Below are 17,588 nucleotides of genomic sequence, written 5' to 3'. Positions count from 1 at the left end.
TATCATGCTTAGCGAAATAAGTCAAGCAGAGAAAGACAACTATCATATGATCTCCCTGATATGAGGAAGTGGTGATGCAACATGGAGGCTTAAGTGGGTAGAAGAATAAATGAAACAAGATGGGATTGGGAGGGAGACAAACCATAAGTGACTCTTAATCTCACAAAACAAACTGAGGGTTGCCGGGGGGAGGGGGTTTGGGAGAAGGGGGTGGGATTATGGACATTGGGGAGGGTATGTGATTTGGTGAGTGCTGTGAAGTGTGTAAACCTGGTGATTCACAGACCTGTACCCCTGGGGATAAAAATATATGTTTATAAAAATAAAAAAATTAAAAAAAAAATAAAAATAAAAAAAAAATAAAAAGCACATACATATAAACCATAGGGTTTGCTAATTAGCTTGCTTAGGATAATTAGAAGTATTTTTCATTGCTAGAATGGTTATTGATGATATATAAGACAAACATTCCCTGTACCCAAAGAATTTTCAACAATTAAGAGTTTTGGGGGTGCCTACGTGCCTCAGTTGGTTGTGTACAACTTTTGATTTCAGCTCAGGTCATGATCTCAGGGTCATGAGGTTGAGTCCCGTGCCAGGCTCTGAGCTCAGCAGGGGGTCTGCTGGAGATTCTCACTCTCCCTCTGCAACCCTCCTTCATTCTCTCTCTAAAAATAAATAAATAAATCTTTAGGAAACAACAACAAGAATTTTGAATGTGCACAGAAAGGACAGGGAAAATCCAAGTAGGAATTTTGGGGAAGTGAAGACTGGAGAGAAACCCAATTCTGAAGTGCGTATTTGAAAGAAACTTAATAAGTGTATGGAAATGTTATGGGAGGGTTTGAGAGTGATATTCTAGGCTGAATAAAGGTAAAGAAGTATAAGGAGATGAGAAAGGAGTATAGAGTTTTGGGGGATTGTATTGTATTGTAAGTTTCATTACAAGGAGTGAAGCAATACCAGAAAGACTCTTGGGGGTATGTGTTATTACAGTGGACATTTGGCATTTTGGAAAGTGCCATTGGGGAATTTTGGCTTTCAGAAATTTCCTGTCATAATAGGAACATTATGTACATCCTGTAATAATAGGAAAACATCCTGTAATAATAGGAAAAATTACATACATTATAGTTAGTATTACATTTAACTTTAATGAAACAAAAAAGAAACAAAAAGGAAAACTCTATATAAACTAAAAACTAGAACAAGTCCTTAATGTAGCCTCACTTTGGGGCAGAAAGATCTTCCTTGTAAATAATGCCAACTCTAAAGCCTTAAATAAAAGGAATTAAAATTGGCTACATAAGAATAAATATTTTTATGGCAGAAGATACCAGGCAAGTAGATGGCATAGAATTTTTGCTTCCTGTTATGATGGTGATGAGAATTATATATATATCCTTCTACTGTAAACACCTATAAAACTGTAAGGCAATTGTTTTCAGGGTGGAACCACAGTTAACAATGAAATGCGATGCTTGAGCAAAATGAAATTCATACTTACATTGGACTTTCGCCTAGTGGTACTTTCTAAGTAATAACATAAGGGAGTAGAGTCTAAAAGGAAAGAGTGTTCTTGCTGAACCAAAGTGGGGCATATGGAAGTTTGGGCTGCGATGGTGGATAGTGTTTGTGAGGTAATATACAAGGGAAGAATGAGCTATAGGGTAAAAGTACCAGAGATCTGAGTGTAGGTCACCTACAAAACTTATCTAAGTGTGTAGTTGCATATACCAGAGGAAGACTCTGAAAGGCTAAGTAAAGAGCTGGTGTCCTCAAGAGAAATATAGATTACCAAGTCTTGGGAACTTTGGTAATCTACCTTAAAAGGAGTATAAAGATCCCATTGTGATCCCTGGGTTTGTAATCGATTATCCAGAGATGACATAACCTTGGAGTATAGGTTACATCCTAGAATAAGAACATTATAAGAATAAATTTTACATAACACACTGTGAAGCCAAATTTGACAAGATCAAGAAAACTTGTAGGCAGTAATTTAGATGCCTGCCAGAATAAAACACAATACTCCTTAAAGGAAGATGATGTATTTTGGGCTCCTTGTAACTATCTTCCAAAATATCCAGCACTTTATAACCACACACAACAAAACATGAGACTTGTACTTAAAATCAAAGGAAAGGGAGGCATTCAATGGAAACTGAGTGTAATATGTTACAGATATTGCAGGTGTGGGCAAGACTTAGGTATTAAAAATGTAATTGTATCTTGGAGATATTGTGGGTTTGGTTCCAGACCACCACAATAATACAAATAAGCCAGTCAAATGAATTTTTTGGTTTTCCTTTGCCAGTACAAGATCTCACCTTGGTGTTGATGGCTGTTTACTGATCGGGATGTGGTTACTGAAGGCTGGGGTGGTTATGGCAATTTTTAATGTAACACTGAAGAATGTTGCATTGATTGACTCATCCTTTCTGAATGATTTCTCTGTAGCATTCAGTGCTGTTTGATAGCATTCTACACAGTAGAACTTCTTCACAATTGGAGTCAGTACTCAAATTCTATTGATCTCTTACCAACCGAGTGTATGTAGTATTCTAAATTCTTTGTTGTCATTTCAACAATCTTCGCAACGTCTTTATCTGGAATAAATTTCACCTCCAGAAACCACATTCTTGCTTATTTATAAGAAGTGAATCTTCATCTGTTGAACTTTTATCACAAGTGTATCACATATTCAGGCACTACTTTAAATTCTAGTTCTCTTGCCATTTCTACCCCATCTGCAATTACTTCCTCCACTGAGCCTTGAACCAACCCCTCATAATTATCCTTGATGGTTGCAATCAACTTCTTCCAATCTCCTGTTCATGTGGCACTTCTGACCACTCTTCATGAATCACAAGTAGTTTTATTGACATATAGAATGGTGAACTCTTCTTGGATTTACACTTTACTTTGCTCAGATCCTTTAAAAGAATCAGTATCTACAGAAGCTATAACCTTTCGAAATGTATTTCTTAAATAATAATATGTCAATGTTGAAAATGCTCTTTAATCCATGGGCTACAGAATGGATGTTGTATTTGTAGGCATGTAAACAACATTAATTTCATTAGACATATCCATCAGAGCTCTTGACTGACCAGGTGCATTGTCAATGAGCAGTGATATTTTGAAAAAAAAAATTTTTTTTTTCTTTGCTGTTTTTTGTTTGTTTGCTTGTTTGCTTGTTTTCTCAGCAGTAGGTCTCAGCAGTGGGCTTAAAATATTTCATAAACCTTGTTTACTACAAACCATGACAGCAATGTGCTTCCATACAGGCTTTGCTGTTCCATTTATAGAGCATGGGCAGAGTAGAGGTAATATAATTCTTAAGAGTCCCAGAGTTTCTAGAATGGTCAGTGAGCACTGGACTCAACTGAAGTCACCAGCTACATATCCCCTGGCAGGAGAATTAGCCTCTTGTTTCAAGTTTTGAAATCAAGTACTGATTTCTCCTCTCTAGCTATGAAAGTCCTGGATGGCATCTTCTTCCAACAGAAAGCTATTTCATATATGTTGAAAATTTGTTGTTTGGTATAGCCATCTTCATTAATTATCTTAATTTTACAAAAAGATAACTTAATGTTTCATGTAATAATAGAAACAAGGTATTGGGTGATTATAGCACATGGATGAGGGAAATGAATGACAGCTTTGCCAAAGGAGATGGGAAGAAAAATTTTAGAATAGTATCATAAGATTTCTGTACTACATTTGAAGCAATACATAGGAAAGTGTTGCCAAATTAGTTAAAATATGTAATGTATGTTGTAGGCTTACCACTAAAATTATTTTTAAAGAAATGTAATTTAAACTTTTGCCTATCTCCCCACATTTACTCCCTCTGGACCAGGAGTACCATGCTCTAATCCCAATCTACTCAACTAGGTTGAAACCCAGCTGGTGCCAAAATGCCAGCTTACCACTCTTCTCTCATGATCCCTGACATCAGACTCATTGGAAACATGGCACTTTTGCCTAACACAGGTCCATTCAAAGGACCTGACCCTAGAGAAACAAAAGATACAGATATTGAAGGTGAGGCCATCTATTACTTCAAGGCCATTGTCTTCTTCAAAAATTATGAGATTAAGAATGAAGCTGATAGAGACTTGATATATAAAACTCTACATTTCTGAGTGCCTAAAGAAACTCCAAAAGTACAATTTCAGAAGGCAAAGTGAGAAATATGTGTATATGTGGGGAATCACTAATTGTCCCATTCCTGGAGAGGTTGGTTTTCCACTAAACCTGCAAACAAGATAAGGTGATAAGGGCCTACTTAACAGCAGGTGAGACAAGAGACTGGATTGAGTTTCTGAGAAAGTTTTTCACCCTGAGAGTGATAAACCTAGCAAAATGCTGGGCTTTCTTAACGAAGAGACAGTTCATGAACAAGAGGGCCTTAGGACCTGGACAGTAAAAGGAGCCTGTGCAGACACTGTTTCCACAGCCATGGACAACATTTTACAGCAGGATGAATACAATTATTTGTCTTTATTTGATAAAGTTTTGTACAGAAGAGAGCATGTCTTCACTTAAGAATTCTTTTTTTTTTAAAGATTTTATTTATTTATTTATTTGACAGAGAGAAATCACAAGTAGATGGAGAGGCAGGCAGAGAGAGACAGAGGGAAGCAGGATCCCCGCTGAACAGAGAGCCCGATGCGGGACTCGATCCCAGCACCCTGAATTCATGACCCGAGCTGAAGGCAGCGGCTAAACCCACTGAGCCACCCAGGCGCCTCCACTTAAAGAGGTGGCTCAGTGGGTTAAAGCCACTGCCTTCAGCTCAGGTCATGATCCCAGGGTCCTGGGATCGAGACCCACATTGGGCTCTCTGCTCAGCGGGAAGCCTGCTTCCCTTCCTCTCTTTGTGCCTGCCCCTCTGCCTACTTGTGATCTCTGTCTGTCAAATAAAAATAAATAAATAAATAATAAAAAATAAATAAATAAAAATCTTTAAAAAAAGAAAAAGGAATTTGGGTTGGGGAGGGAAGAATGGGTTGTCAAAGTGTGATTTTAAATTTTCCACAGTTTGAAGCTAGTGCTTAATAATTACGTAATAGTAAAGAAATTTCTAACATTGAACAAAAAGAAATATAACTTGTACTTTAAGGGGGAGCTAAAATGAAATCAAAATATTCAACTAAAACCAGATAAAGACAGGAGAAAAGGAATAACAAAATTATAAAAAACACAAAATCAATGAGTATAAAACATTATAAACATCCAAATGTATCAATACTCAATTTAAATGTGACTTGACTAAAAACACCAATTAAAAGACAGGAATCATCAGAGTAGATTAGAAAATAGTTTCCAACTCTATTTTGTCTATAAGAAACACCTTTTAAATATAAAGACTGACCTCGATTAAAAGTAAGGAGATAGAAGAAGACATATCATGCCACAAGTAGTAATAGTAAAGAATAATAATAACATCTGGAATAGCCTTTTTAATTTCAGACAATACAGATTTGAGATCAGGAAAGATTGTCAGGGGTAAAGAGGGGCATTGTGTAATGATAAAGGAGTCAGTTCTCCAAGATAACACAGAAATCTTCCATGTATCTACCTAACAAGAAAGCACCAAACCACAAGAGGCAAAAACTGATAGACCTGAAAGGAAATATAGACAAATCTACTATTACAGAGACACAAAATCCACTCTGTTATTAATTAATATATCATGTAGTCAGAAAATTGATAAAGATATAAATTACCTGAACAGAGCTATCAATTAAATTGATCTAATTGTCATTTATACAATACTCCTTCCAACTGTAGCAAAATACACATGCTTCTTATATTCATATGGAACATCCATCAAAATAGACTATATAATCAGTCACTCAACACTTCAATGCATTCAAAAGAATAATGTTAAGGGTTGAAAAGATATGATGAAGCTCTAACCTCTGGAACCTCTGAATTTGACCATAGCAGATATAATCAAGTCAAGATGAAGACACTAGGATGAACCCTAATATAATGTAATTGGTGTCTTTGTAGGAAGGGAACAAGATAGAGACATATGAGACTAAACAGCCATATGAGGATGAAGGCAGAGATGGGAGCTATGTTACCACAAGCGCAAGGGACACCACAGGGTACTGGAGGCTGGGAGATGTAAGGAAGGTTCTTGAGTCTTCAGAGGGAACATGGCTGACTTTGAACTTCTAGCTCCCCAGAATGTGAATGAATAAATTTTTGGTTGTTTAAAGCCATTCTGTGTGTGGTACTTTGTTATAGCAGCCCTAGAAAGCAAATATAAATAGATAACATACAGGTGTGTTCTCTGACCACAGAGAAATTAAATGAGAAAATAAGAGAAAGACTGCCAGAATATACATAAATATCTGGAAATTCAATGATACATTTCTAAATAACCCAAGGATCAAAGAAGTCTCAATAGAAATTTTAAAAGTATATTTTGAACTGAATGAAAATGAATACATAACTTATCAGAATCTGTGGAATGAAGTAAAAGCGTTACTTAGAAAGAAGTCTGTTCCTTTAAATGTGTACTTAAGAAAATAAAGATGAAATACATAAATCAATAACCTAAGTTTTCATCACAGGAAAGTAGATAAAGATGGGCAATTTAAACTGAAAGTAAGTAGGAAGAACAAGATCCTAAAATTAGAGGAGAAATCAATTAAATTTAAAGCAAGACAACCATAGAGAAAATCAACATCTCAAAGTAGTTCTTGGATAAGATCAATAACAATGATGTATCTTTACTCAAATTAACCAATTGGGAAAAGGAAAAGAGAAAGAAATTTAGAGAGAGAGAGAGAAGAAAAAAACAAGACAAAGCACAGATTATTACAAATGGAAAGAGGTCATCATTAATGACCTCATAGACATTAAGACAATAATAAAGGAATGTTTTCTACAAATATATATACACATGTTTGTAATTTAGATGAAATGGAATAATTCTTGAAGGACTCAAACTACCAAAATTCAAATAAGGGAAAATAGACAACCAGATATATCCTACATCTGTTATAATAATTGAATAAAAAAATTAATAACCTTCCAATAAAGAAAGTACAAAGCACAAATGGCTTCACTGGCAAATTCCACTAAATATTTAATTAAGAAATCATCCTAATTGTCCAAACTTTGTTCCAGAATATAGAAACAGCAAGAATATGTCTTACTTTGTTCTTATGAGTCCAGCATTACCTTAATCCAAAATCAGATTTAAAAAAAATTCAAAAGAGAAAATCTAAAGACCAATATCTCTAATAAACATAGTTGTATAAATTGTCAATAAATATTACCATATCAAATCCAATAATATAGAGAAATAATTATATACCAGAACTAAGTTGGTAAGTCCAGGTTTGGAAGGCAGATTTCACATTCAAAAATCTGCATAACAAAGGAAATAGTCAACAAAACAAAGAGGCAACCCACAGAATGGGAGAAGAGATTCACAAATGATATTACAGACAAAGGGCTGATACCCAAGATCTATAAAGAAGTGGGTACGAGAAGAATAAATGAAAGAAGATGGGATTGGGAGGGAGACAAACCATAAGTGACTCTTAATCTCACAAAACAAACTGAGGGTTGCTGGGGGGAGGGGGTTTGGGAGAAGGGGGTGGGATTATGGACATTGGGGAGGGTATGTGTTTTGGTGAGTGCTGTGAAGTGTGTAAACATGTACCCCTGGGGATAAAAATATATGTTTATAAATAATAAAAAATTATATTAAAAAAAAAAAGAACTCCTCAAACTCAATACACACAAAACAGATAATCATATCAAAAAATGGGCAGAAGACATGAACAGACACTTCTCCAGAGAAGACATATAAATGGCTAACAGACACATGAAAAAAATGTTCATCGTTATTGACCATCAGGGAGATTCAAATCAAAATCACATTGAGATACCACCTTACACCAGTCAGAATGGCCAAAATCAACAAGACAGTAACAACAAGTATTGGAGAGGATGTGGAGAAAGGGGAACCCTCTTACACTGTTGGTGGGAAAGCACATTAATGCAGCCATTTTGGAAAACAATGTGGAGATTCTTTAAGAAATTAAAAAATAGAGCTACCCTGTGACCCTGGAATTCCACTGTTGGGTATTTAGCTTAAACATACAGATGTCATGAAAAGAAGAGCCACCTGTACCCCATTGTTCATAGCAGCAATGCCCACAGTTGCCAAACTGTGGAAAGAACCAAGATGTCCTTTGATGGATGAATGGATAAAGAAGATATGGTCCATATATACAATGGAGTATTATGCCTCCATCAGAAAGGATGAATAACCAACTTTTATACTAACATGGACAGGACTGGAGGAGATTATGCTGAACGAAACAAGTCAAGCAAAGAGAGTCCATTATCATATGGTTTCACTTACTTGTGGGACATAAGGAATAACACGGAGGATATTGAGAGATGGAGAGAAGTGAGTTGGGGGATATCGGAGGGAGATACAAACCATGAGAGACTGTGGACTCTGAGAAATAAACTGATGGTTTTGGAGGGGTGGAGTGGAGGACTGGGTGAGTCTAGTGGTGGGTATTATGGAGGGCACATATTGGATGGAGCACTGGGTATGGTGCATAAACAATGAATTTTGGAACACACACACACAAATTAAATTAAATTTTTAAAAAATCAATTCATGTAATCTACCACATCAGAAAGTTAAAAAAACCTTAATTTTATTTTAAATTCCAATTCTAGTATAGTAAACATACAGTGTTACGTTATTTTCGGGTATACAATGTGGTGATTCAGTACTTCTATACGTTACTCAGCACTCATCATGATAAGTGTACTCTTCAGCTCTACATGTTTTTGAGTTCTACATAAAGTTGATGATTGTGTCTTGAATTTCTCTCATTCAGCATTATGTTCATGAGACTCATCATGATTTTTCTTAAGGCTGTACTTGGTTTTCATTCTACTTCTGATGGATATTAAGTTTGCAGCTTTCACAGACAGAGCTGCTATGGAAATTATGCATCTGGTTTCTTTGAGGAGTAAATTACTAACCCTTCATCTTTATTGGGTAATGTCAAATTATTTTCCAAAGTGCATGCCAATTTATACTCCCACCCATAGTGTATAAATGTTTTTGTTGGTCTGCTTCAACAGTACTAAATTTTGTTTTCTTGTTTGTTTTTTACTAATTGTGAGTTGTTAGAGGTTATCTCTGGTTTTAATTATTCCCATGATCTTTAATAGAGTATATTTTTATAGTTTGAAAGAAGACAAAAAAGAAAAAAAAATCATGATTATATAAGTTCACAGGCACTTGAAAAAAAAATCCATCATCTGTTTTTGATAAAAACTCTTGGAAAACTAGGAAGACGAAAGATGTTCCTCAACTTGATAAGGAACTTGCACAGCAAAACAAAGCAAAGAAGAACCTAACAGCATCATAATTCATTGTGAGAAACTGGATGCTTTCCTTCTAAAAGTAGGAACAAGGAGATGATATTATTTCTCCCTACTCCTATTCAACCTCATACTGGAGGTCCTGGCCAATATAATAAGAACAGCAAATGAAAGGTGCAAATATTAGGATGGAAGAAATAAAACCATTTTTATTTGAATATAGCAGGTGTCCTGTACTAGAATAAAGGAACTGAGATAAGAATTAAAGAAATATGAATAATGTAAGGACTTCCGTTAATAATAATGTATCACTTTTGGTTCACGTAGTAGGACAAGTGCATTACACACAATACTATAAGATGTTAATAAAGGAAACTGGGTTACAGATCTATGGAATCCTTCTTTACATATTTTCACAACTTTTCTGTAAACCTAAAACTCTTCTAAAATAAAAACTTTGTTGGGGCGCCTGGATGGCTCAGTGGGTTGGGGCCTCTGCCTTCGGCTCGGGTCATGGTTCCGGGGTCCTGGGATAGAGCCCCGCATCGGGCTCTCTGCTCAGTGGGGAGCCTGCTTCCCCCTCTCTCTTTGCCTGCTGCTCTGCCTACCTGTGATCTCTGTCTGTCAAATAAATAGATGAAATCTTTAAAAAAAATAAAATAAAATAAAAATTTTGTTTAAAACAGCAGTTTGGAAAAATACATAATAAGCTGTGCTTTGTTTAAAAAGACCATGCAAAGTCAATACTTAATATTTTTATTAGACATACCTGCACATGTACTTGTGTGTATGTGTGTTTAAATGTGGAAGAAAATATTCTGAAAGGGTAGACAAAAAAAAAAAAGTGTAAATGTAGTTAGTTGTATAGAACATTTGGGATTGAGGACATGATTTAAATCCCATCTTAATATTGTCTGTAACATTTAAAAAATGTATAAGGGAAATTATGTGTTGGATTACTTAAGGCATTATTTCTTGAAAAAATAAAGGGCCCGCATACTTAGAACCGAACTATGTGGGCATAAACTGCCACATCATTTTCTATTAGTGGTGTGGTTTGGAACAATTATTGAATAACCGTTCCGTCCTCTGAAAAAATGTAAACAATTATATTTACCTTAATATTGCAGTGGTTTCTTTGCAATCTTTATCTCCTCCTGATATATCTACACACATAAAATTCTTTCTCAGATCTCAATGCTCTCTCAAATTACTTTCGGATTGGGTGATCTATAGGAGAGCAATGAGTTCACCGTGTTAGAGATATCTGGATGGCTGGTGGGTGGAGAAGTTGAGGTGTGAATTTAGTTGGAAAGCTTAAAGATCAATTTTAGACCCCATGTAATGTTTCTCAAAATTCATACAATTGCTTAGTGAATAGTTTGACTGCTTAATCTCTAAGGCAAAATCTCATTGCTTTGTAAGAATAAATAAAATCTCAGCCATTATGTAAGTATGTTGTATACTTACATACAACTATCCAGGTATATTGTAATTGAACATTGTATACGAAGTCTCTGTTTTTCATATTTTTCTTATATACACTATTCCTCTATAAATATCTGTCTAGTCACATATATCTGGGTGTATCCCATATATAATGTGTTAATGTTCATTAAACAGACGAAAATGCAAATCTCAGGAAGTGTTGCATGTAGTTTTTGTCAAGTTACCATAAGTTTCCCTCTAAGCTCCCTGAAAAATCCCAAAAGAGGACAGCTTCCAACAGAGGGGCTATAGAAATCCAATACCATTACAGAGGATTTTGAAAAATGGCTCAAGGGTTTTGAATACTTGTGTTAGATTCATTTACTATCTAAATCATGAGAGGACTGGAACAGAGCAGTTCTAAAACCTAATCTTATGCATTCCCTGTGAAAGGAGATTCCAAAATTAAAGTAGCCATCTCTAAGAATGTCCTTCAGATAGAGTCAAAGGATATTGAGGAAGCAGGGCCTATGCACATCTCCTGTTTCAATTCTCAGAACACCATGAGCTCTGGATTTTTGTCAGTTGTAACTTGTCAATTACACCTTTTGCACCTCCTGAATATATCCTTCTACTTTGGATCAAAATCAAGATACTGAACATCTGTTAGCTGAATAGCCAATCCTGTATCAGAGCATTTTACTCTGTCAGCATCATTCGTGATTGTTTCAAAACAAGTTATGTAACCTTGTTTTTTTTTTTTTTTTGCCTTTGAATTTCAGTCAACTATGTACTGTCCAGGTTGCATGCCTCACACCCTCAAATAAATGCTTTTGGTTGCTTAAAGCCTCCTCTTAGTCAATCTCTGATTGCAAGAGATACAGAGTGCTGTGTTAAATTAATTAAACAAGGAATCCATTAGACAGAGGTGGTCCTTTATATAAGCAGACCAAAATGTAAGCCTCTGAATGCCTCAAGGTTATAAAATCAAAACACTAAGGATAACCAATCATAAGTAGCCAACTAGGCTTTAAGCAATAGTCCATCAAATACTTTCTTTCTCTGATTTTTTTTTTTTTAATTAAGTCTTTCCCCAGGCTCCTTGTAGGTGGAGCGCTCCTAACCACTTCCAGTTTGGCACTGCCCAATTTCAATAATTTTTTGCTCAAATAAGCTCTTAAACTTTCTAATATGCCTCAGTGCATCTGTTTAGTCTTATCTTTTTTTTTTCTGCCTTATTGTATCTGTTAACAGTTTCCAGCACAAAAAAGAAAAAAGGGAGCTTCCAAAATAGCAATACTATCATTCCTCAAATCACATAACTCAGTTTCAAAATGAGGCTGAAAATCCAAATTTCTTTACTCCAAGTTGAGAGTTTTACCAAGCATGTTGCAGGTTGGACTGTTATGACTTGAATAATCAAAGGTCCTCAGGGATTCTTGGATAACCGTGAAAGCAAAATCCTGTGAAGATTTATATAGATCATGGGACACTCTCTTTTCTCCAAGCAGGGAAGAATAGAAACATTTGCTGTCCATGCTTTTCTGGCAGGCAGAGTTCTTTGTGTCACATTTAGCAAGCAGAACTTGATGTTCTGATTATCTCACGATTTCTGAAGCTCAAACTAACAACTTAATTTTGAGAGTACTAAGTTGCTTAATACAATAATACCAGCAGGAAATTTAGACCAGTAGTGACGTCATAAAATTACCAAGAATGAGAAAAATATGTGATACGTAGAAGCTAAAAGAATGACTTAATCTAATTCAGAGGAAACATGGAAATTCTATAGGCAGATACAGGTAGGGAGAAAAGGATACTCCATAGTTAATTCTTAGACCACTAGTAATAAATGTGGTGTGTTACCGTATTCTAAAGTGTTTGTGCTTACTGAAGTATTTGAGCCTCTATGTTCAGTATTTATCAATATACCTTACAGCTAGGAACTAAGAGTCATATAATATTCCTGATTTTAGGACAATAGAAGGAACAACCTTTGCTGAGAATCGTTGTGGAAGATACACAGATGGATCCAACATGACTTTGCATGCATCCAAGGCCAGCAATCAAAAATCTTTATTTTCCCCTTTATGAGATCTCTGGATATCAGCAGTTTCCCAAAACATATCTCAAGGTGTGGGTGTTCTTTAAAACTACTTCAAATTACTTCAGTCTTTTCTCCTGAGTTCTCCTAAGGCAGAGGGAAAACCAGAGTCTAATTTATAACTCTGAAGACTAGGACCTAATTTATAACTCTGAAGTTCGCTGGAGATTTTAAGAGACAGCAGTCTCAGCTCACTGGCTACTGAACAAAAGGTCCTTTTTTATTTTTTAGAAACAAACATTATATTACAGTCGTGTTTAGCCCAGCTGGGGAAGCCTAATGTAGCTTGAAATAAGTTTTGTTATGAAGTAGTGATTCTGAGTTAGAATGCCTAGTCTTGCTGGCCAGGGGTGTTTACAGAACCTAGCACCATCTTGGGAGAAAAAATTTGAAATAAAGACATGCATTGTAAGGGATTATAAATAACGGCTTCAGCTGCGACCACAGGGTTTGGTTTAATTTGTTTGCAGCTCTTTCTGTGCAGTACTTTCCCATCCTCTGTACTGCCAACTGGAGCTTCTTTGGTTTCCATAGTGATGCCCCCAGGGCATTTCTCTTTTACTTGGTGTTTGGCTTCCGATTGTTGATTTCTGGTCTTGCTCTGTGTCATAAACCCATTTTATGCTGAATATCACTGAAAGGTATTAGAGAATCTATTTGAAGAATCAGTTTGTCAGCCTTCTTTTTCCCCAAACTGGATAAGGCTTGAGCTTTTAAAATGTAGCAGTTCTCCTGAAGGAATCAGAATCAATCCTTAAGAGCAAACAGTCACAGATACTTTCCAAATAAATGCTAAAAAAAATTACACTTAACATGACATTTTAAAATTACCTCAAAAGCAATGAAAAAACAGGTTTATCTATAATGATTAGCTAAGTTTTTAAATTAGTGATTACTGATGAGCTTACTGTATGATGTGTGATTTAAAATACTATTTAAAAAAAAAAAAATAGTGTTGGGGCACCTGGTGGCTCAGCTGGTTAAGCGCCAGACTCTTGCTTTGGGCTCCAGGTCATGATCTCAGGGTTATAGGATCGAGCCCTATGATGAGCTCTGTACTCAGCACAGAGTTGCTTCAGTTTCTCTCTCCCTCTCCCTCATGCTCACTCTCTCTGTCTCAATGAATAAGTAAAACCCTTAAAAAGAATAGTGTTAATAAGTTTTAGAGACAAAAATCAGCATCTAGACTACTGTGTGAGGCATTCTGGGTACTGTATGTAATAGAATAGAATGGACTGGAAGTTAACAGTTTGGCATCTAGTCCTGGATTTAATCAGACACTGTGTGACCTTGGACAAATCAGTTCATCTTTCTGGGTAAATACTTTTTTTTTTTTTTTAAGATTTTATTTATTTGACAGAGAGAGAGAGATCACAAGTAGGCAGAGAGGCAGGCAGAGAGAGAGGGAAGCAGACTCCCCGCTGAACAGAGAGCCCGATGTAGGGCTCGATCCCAGGACCCTGAGATCATGACCTGAGATGAAGGCAGAGGCTTTAACCCACTGGGCTGCCCATGTGCCCCCTGGGTAAATACCTTCTTAACAGCATTTTAATGAGTACTCTAGCATATTACATGTGTTTGATGGGTACTAGCATTGTCCCTAATTTTAAATGAGAAAACTGAAGCAGGGAGGGTCTAAGCAACATAAATAGGCTCACACAATTAGTAGAATTAATCCTATTATCCATTAATCCTATTATGGTTAATTAATCCTATGACTCAACTTTTAAACAAGCCCCAAATCAGCACTTGCTCTCTTAGCTAAGATGGGATATAGCATTTGAACCAAATAATCTTACATGAATAGAAAAATAAACTGAGGTTAAGTAACTCACTGAAGGACACTTGGGTTGTGTCAGTAGCATTTTAAAGTCCTATATCTTGTGTTCTTTTCTCAAATACAACAAAACTATAAAAATGTCTATATTTTTATGATTCAACTATGTTTTGTTCTTTTAGAAAGAGAAGTTAATAAAAAACAAATGGTATATCTAAATCCTCACAAAAATAAATAACATTGTACTGTACAGTTCAGATTTTCTCAAACAACTTGAAAGTATTAATGAGGAAATTTAATCTTATTCTCAGTGTTTATTACCATCAGTGTTGATTATTCATTTAGGATAAAGAGCATATAAAAAAATCAACCCTTTGCTTTTAGAATTAAGGTGAGTTATTAAACTGTGAATTATGTATTTATGGATACATCACACACCTCTTGCTCCCTGTCCCTCTCCCCCCGTGCATCTCCACAAGATTCTACAGTATTTGTCTTTTACCTTGGCCATTTTTATTGTAACCAGCTTCATTCAGCTGTGAACCCATCTTGCCTCAGCTGAACCTCCTTTTCTGGTCCCAGCTTGTTTCTGAAGCTTCAGCCCAAGACAGGCATCTTTTGGGAACTGCTGATCTCCTATAATCTATATAGAATCTATATAGAATCCATATAGAATGTATAATGTGGGGAGGCCGTGCTTGTCCAGTGGGGGAGGGACGCTCTTCTGTGCTGAAGTCATTCCACCAGATAAACTTCAGGCATGTGATTCTTTGACTTCATTTCCTCTTTCTGTGGAGACCCAAGCATAGACATGAGGTTAAAAGGTCTCGATGCTATATTTTTATGAATTTGCCCTCAATTCTACCTCTATCAGGAGGGAACATGCCATAGTTTCAAAGTCTGTATGACCACTTTTATTCTTGAATGAGTTTAATTCAGAAGTTCTCTACAAATAATCACTTGAAAGTACTGTTTGTCAAGCTCTTCATAATTTTTTGCTGCTGTGCATTGGATTAAGTATCAAGACGAAATATAAGTAAAATATATATCAAAACATACTCAGTTTTACAACATGTATGTCTGTGTACATATCATGCATATACAGAGTATATAATAACACATATTTTATACATGGGAAATAATGTTTTAGAGTTTGTTAAGCCTACTCTTTTGAGACTATATTACATCAAAAATTAAAGGATGCTATCATGCTTATTGTTCAAAGCCAAGATGGTAATGTTCAGAGTCAGGGTTGCCGAAAAGCAAAGATCTAGCCTTCTTTATTCCTTTTCTCAGAAAAGAACGTGAGAGTCCATGATAACCTACAAACATAATTTTAAATTTCCCGACTTTGGACATTGAAAGACTGGTTGCTTCCTATTATTAAATATTGAATTATTTAAATATTCAAATGATTAAAATATGAAGAAGAGTATGAATAATTTCTAAAGAAATGTGCCTAAAGCACAAGATATTTAGAGATCTCATGTTTGATGTTTTTGAAGAAAAGCAGACTCTTTTGGTAGTTGTATACTGGTTATGGTATAACTTTAGTAATATTAATATTAATGATGATAATTAGCATAAAACTCTACGAACCTTCAAAAACATTTATGGAACACAACACTGTGTACTAAGCTTTCATATAAACCTTTAACATATACTTTCTAATTAATACTCACACATCCTACTTGTTAGATTTTCATCCCTGCTTTGAACACTGTAGGGGGTATTTGACATCCTTACAAAACTTTAATATTGAATTTCTAGTGATTGCATACACTCTATCAGTTAGGCATATTATTACCACTGTTCTCAAAATGAGAAAAACGAAGCATAGATAGATTAAATTATATGCCTAAAGTCATAGAGTGAGTAAGTGATGGAAGCATAATGGAAGCCAGGAGGTCTGACTGCAGACCTACAGTATTATGCACTGAATTACAGGGATCAGGACTATTTCTGTCATTTCTTTTTTTTTTTTTTTAATTTTTATTTATTTATTTATTTGACAGACAGAGATCACAAGTAGGCAGAGAGAGAGGAAGGGAAGCAGGCTCCTCGTTGAGCAGGGAGCCCTATGCGGGGTTCGATCCCAGGATCCTGAGATCATGAACTGAGATCATGACCTGAGCAGAAGGCAGAGGCTTTAACCCACTGAGCTACCCAGGCGCCCCTATTTCTGTCATTTCATAAGAAGTTTATACTGTTACATTTTGGGTAGTGGTATCTTGGGCTTAAGACAGAATTGTTTTCCCAAGGCCCTCCCCCAAAATTTGCACACCAATTGTAGATAAGTGATTGAAATTCACTGTTGTTTTTATTTTGTGTTCTTTGCTCTGTGCATTTCCAGATTCTCTATAGTGAACATGGTTACCTTTGCAATAAAACCAATCATTAGAATATTTAATTGTCAGGTGCCTGAGGGGCCCTGTTGCGTGGACGTCTAACTCAATTTCTGCTCAGGTCATGCTGTGAGGGTGGTGGGATCAAGCCCCACATGGGGCTCCCGGCCCCGCGGACGGTCTGCTTTTCTCCTTCTCCCTCTGCCTGTGCTCCTGCTTGAGCACTCTCTCTCTCTCTGAAATGAATAAATAAATCTTTTAAAAATATAAGTATCGGGGCACCTGGGTGGCTCAGTGGGTTAAGCCGCTGCCTTCGGCTCAGGTCATGATCTCAAGGTCCTTGGATGGAGTCCCGCATCCGGCTGTCTGCTCAGCAGGGAGCCTGCTTCCTCCTCTTTCTCTGCCTGCCTCTCTGTCTACCTGTGATCTGTCTCTGTCAAAGGGATAAAAATATATGTTTATAAAAAATAAAAAAAAATTTAAAAAAATGCTTTTCTTGGCAAAAAAAAAATATATATATATATATATCATAGAGCTATGGCGA

General features: G+C 36.0%; 1 pseudogene; it reads left to right on the top strand.

Moving 5' to 3' along the window:
- Window positions 1–3,923: 3,923 nt before the first annotated feature.
- On the top strand, window positions 3,924–4,435 carry LOC132010565 (actin-related protein 2/3 complex subunit 3-like; annotated as a pseudogene).
- The last annotated feature ends 13,153 nt before the right edge of the window (window positions 4,436–17,588 follow it).

The sequence above is a fragment of the Mustela nigripes genome, chromosome 1, assembly GCF_022355385.1.
Source record: "Mustela nigripes isolate SB6536 chromosome 1, MUSNIG.SB6536, whole genome shotgun sequence".
Classification (NCBI taxonomy): Eukaryota; Metazoa; Chordata; class Mammalia; order Carnivora; family Mustelidae; genus Mustela; species Mustela nigripes.
Note: the sequence above shows the minus strand (reverse complement) of the source record. Positions and strands in the feature narration are given on the sequence as shown.